Genomic DNA, 4,592 nt, shown 5'->3' with positions numbered 1-4,592 from the left:
CACCTCTTAATTATACAACCTCTGATAAGTTAATTAAGTCTCCTAGCCCCAGAGTGGCAAGAGTTACATCTCCAAATCCCCAAAGTACCAACAATAAAATCATCCTTAAAAGTAGATATAAATAAGTTGTATATATGAAGAACACAACAATAAGTTTTAGACTAAATAACTCATTAAAATGTCATGAAAAGAAAAGCGAGATGGGAAAAGGAGAGAATGAAGAGCCAGCTTTGGACTTGGTGGAGAAAAAAACTGGGAAGACATTTAGTGATTCAGCTGCACTGTTATTAATGTTATTATTTATACAGCATGTTAAGTGAGTAAGACATTTCGCCAAATGCAGACAATAACATAGTTTCTATTTTTGCTTAACAATTGCAAAGACAGAAAACAAGCCTCCTAGGAATCCAACAAAGTAAGATGCTTCAGTTTTGTTTTAAAGCAAAAAGAACTTGCCTTGCTGTAACATGCTCCACTTTATTTATGTTGGCAAAGTAAATACATTGTCACACACATGGTCTCCAAAATCCAGAGAAATGTTAGGGAAAAAAAGGAAGAAAAATGTCATTGGTGATATTTCATTCTATAACCTGAATGAAAGATTCTAATCAAATTTATAATGGTACCAGAGATGTCAAGAAGTATGAAAAATAACTACTGTTCTGAAAGAAATTACTAAAAACACCAGTAAGTATGTGCTTTTGATCAAAACTCAACTGCAGGTCAAGGTGCCAATTCAAAGGTATGTTCCATGAATGCCATACGTGCCGAGGCAGCCCTTCTTCACCAGGGACAGACAAGCAACACATTCGGGACTCAGGGACCAGGAGGGCCCAGCCTTGTCTTGTCCCACTTTCCTCTTTGCAGACACCTTGCATCCACACTTGGTAAAGCACTTATTCCACTGATGGCTGCTGGTAACAGTGAAAGACAGTAGGTTTATCTTAGCTCCCACTTTATCGAAACCAAAGAAAAAACAAAACAAAACAAAAATCCCATCTCATAAATGAGGGTGTTTAGAGGGAGCACTTGGTAGAGTTTCAAATTGTCAAAAATTTATAAGCAGCCATTTTTTTAAGTCTCGGTACCACTGAGCTAATTGCAGGGACTATTTTATATTATGACATGTTCGTGGCGCAATACGATGTCAGTACATGAACTTGTCAAAACAAATAAACCTTTTTTTATTTAATGAAATCTACTGCACAAAAAGCCAAACAAATTACGGGGTAGAAGCAAATGTCTACTATATCATTCTCATTAATACCTGCAGAAAAACACTGGCAACTTTCAGGAACCGATGGACAAACTAACGGAGCGCAAAGGACAGGCTCCATTAAGGACGGGAGAGGAAAATAGTGTGGTCAGGACACTGCGTGCCTTTATATCTCAGATTTCAGGGACAGTGCACCTCACTCACAAATGCCATGCACCACTTGGGTGCACAGGAAGGTGCAGAATCTCAGGAGAAAGGTCAAGGTTGTGCGGCCAAGAGGAAGGGCAGAGAATTAGTCCTCAGGTTAGTGGAGGGGCCTCATTCATGGTCACTTAGTGCTGAAACTGGGTCTGCCTCCAATTACTCCTTTGTTTCTAACCAGAAATGATATACTTGGTCCAAACCAGAAGGGCAAGTTGAAAATAACTGACTGGTCCATATACACTAAAAAGTAGGGGCCTGCCTTAAAAGGAGGTGCGTTAAAGCCTGTAGGGAGATGCTGAGCCTGCCTGGCGCAGGAAAGCTACTGGGACAGTGATTAACCAGCTCTGGTGGGAGTCACCAACAAGGCCTCCAGACTTGTGGCTCCATCGCTTCTCGGCCTTTTGGCTAAGACCAACTGAAGACTTGTGGCTCCAGAAGTCACAGCTGTCTGAAAGCCAGAGTGCACTCCTGCCAGGGAAGAAACCGAGTCCACACACAGAGCAGGTGAATGCAAAATTCTCATCAGAGCTTTAGGATTTTTTTTAATAGAAATCACCTATAGGCCCATCAAGGTAGAATTGGTTGAGTAAACAATGTACCCACAAAATGGATTGCTTTGCAACCATTAGAAGTAATGTTTCTTAGCACAGAAGATGTTCTTCTAGTAAATTATACAGGTCATAAAACAGTATGCAGACGACCATCTTATCTGGGGGTATATAATATATTATATCTTGGGATGTGATAGATCATGCCATGTGCCATGTATAAGGAATTATTTGAAGTCATACTTACGGAAATATTAACAGTTATCTCTTCAGTATGAGATTTCAAGATTCTTACTTTATCTTTCTGCTTACCTTTCTTCCTATGTTTTAAAAAATAACTGATACGGCTGCAAACTGAAGAAAAATAGGACAGGGAGAAGAAGGAGGTACAAGGAAGGGGAAGAGAGGAGAAGAGAAGAGGAGGAGTAAAGGGGTGCAGGAGGCAGAGGAGGAAAAGGGGGACAGGGAAGAAGAGGAAAAAGGAGAGAGGCTAACGGAAGAGGAAGGAGAGCAGGGAGAGGAGAAAGGGGCAAGGGAGGGGAGGAAGAGAAAAAGAAAAGACTGATGGGAAGAGGAAGGGAAGGGAGGGAGCGAGGTCCCACACACACAGCGGGAGAAGCGCCAGGCAGACACGCAGCTGCTGTTCCCACGCACACGGGTCTCCATCGTAAGTCTCCCATCCACGTGTGAGAGCAAGCACTGGTCAGTGCTTCTTTCTCTGTGTCTGAACAAAACTGAAAACCTCAAAGTCCTGCGCATCAATGACAGTGGAGGATGCTTGACGTGGGGAGCCACACTTCAAGGATTAAATAGCTCATCATTAGCTGGAAACGCAGGACCCATAATATGCTACCCATTGATTTTTTTCCCTACCAATTCATTTAAAAGAATAGCGTTACTAAATCTAAGATGAGGAGTGGCTTTCCAGATGGTAGTAATTCATTAGAGGCTGGTACTGCTCCAATTTTTCCTTAAAATAAACATGAGTGTGCAAGGTGCCCATGGCCATATAGATGCACAAGTAGTCCGTCCCTGGTGGGAGAGGGTGACACCAATGAATTCTGATTGGGAAAAGGGAGGTTCTGGGAGGTGGCAGTCCCTTTGCTCGAAATCCTAGATACCACATAAGGTTGAATACAAAGGCTCACCCTTGCTTGACCTCATAGTGGTCTGGCTCTGGAAAGCTCAGTGCTCTCTGCTCAGCTCCTTTACACCTGATATGAAGGCCACCAAGATGGCATTTCCCCATAAGCAGTCTTTCCCCATAAGACTTCTTTCATTGCCTTCATTTCTGTAAAATCAAATAGTCCCTTGAAAGCAGGATATATATATATATATCACTTTCTACATACCAGATCACTGGAAAGTCTCTCTTATTTATTTGATCACTTGCTGGAAAGGAACGCTGTTATAGCAGACAAAAGTTGGGGATGAAGGTGTGATGGATAGGCCTGTTTCCTGGGTCAGCTTGTCCCCACCAGGAGTCAGGTGCCGATTCTGGTTATAAATCCCACAGCACAAGGATGGCACCTTTCTCACAGCCCTCCTCCCCTAGTGTCAGAGAGCCCTCGTGTATATCAGTGGAGGCCCAAAACCACTCTGATGAACCTGCGCTGCTCCTGCTCCTTCACTCCAGGAATTCACTACTACAAACGTGGCCCCCAGATCATTTTCATGAGAAAAAAAATGGGCAACTTCTGAAAATATGGAAAGAGCATGCACAGTTTTAATAGGAAGGGCCAAAAGCTATGGAAAGGGATACAAGAATTGCTAACTTAAACTTGTGGCTATTGAGATCGTGTTTGGGTGAATGCCTGGTAAGGAGACACATGGGATCGCCCACACCACCCAATAGATTTAGTCACTACTGCTGTACAAGTTCTGTGCTTACTTATCTGTAAATGAAGTGTCCCCATGTGCAAACATTTATGTGCGGAGAAGTGGACAGGAACAAAGATTAAACAATGCATGCAAACTTTAACCTGTCCCTTTTACAAGGCACCATGTGGAGACAGTGTGTCACCCTTCTCTACTGAGTCTCATTTGCTGTGTGACCTGTAAGACCTTAGGACACAAGGAATCTTTAGAGTTCATTCTGTAGTTCTGGGGCGTGTTTTTTTTTAAAGCAGGCACTCACTCGAGATAGAGTAAAAAAAAAAAAAAGAAGTTAACTTGGACTTGGAGGCCTCACTCACCTCGGTTCAGTTCATCACCAGGGGTATGTTTCAAGCACACCTTTCCCATGCCTCCATTTCTCCAGACTATAAAACAGAGATGAGAAATATTCCACTGATTTCACTCCCAGGGGTCTTGCCACAAATCAGTGTGACAGAGTTGAGAAGAATGTAGAATGCCATCAAGTGTCCAGTGCTCTCTGCTGTATTCCAATTATATGACCACAGTAACTCACATGCTATGACAATGGAAAATGGGGAATTTAGAGATCCTCGCCAGCAAATTAGGCTGCCTTAGCTCATTTGCATTTGCTGGAAGATCCACAACCCCACTTCCTTCAGGAAAGGGTCTTAAAAGTTTTGGTGCAAGGAGTTGAAGAAATCAAAATTCTTTTCCTTCTCTCGTTTTTTTGGGGTTTTTTTTTTTTTTTTTTTTTTTTTTTTCTCTCT

This window comes from Fukomys damarensis, unplaced genomic scaffold (assembly GCF_012274545.1).
Source record: "Fukomys damarensis isolate Sample0158 unplaced genomic scaffold, DMR_v1.0_HiC HiC_scaffold_30, whole genome shotgun sequence".
Classification (NCBI taxonomy): Eukaryota; Metazoa; Chordata; class Mammalia; order Rodentia; family Bathyergidae; genus Fukomys; species Fukomys damarensis.
This window is presented reverse-complemented; position numbering follows the sequence as displayed.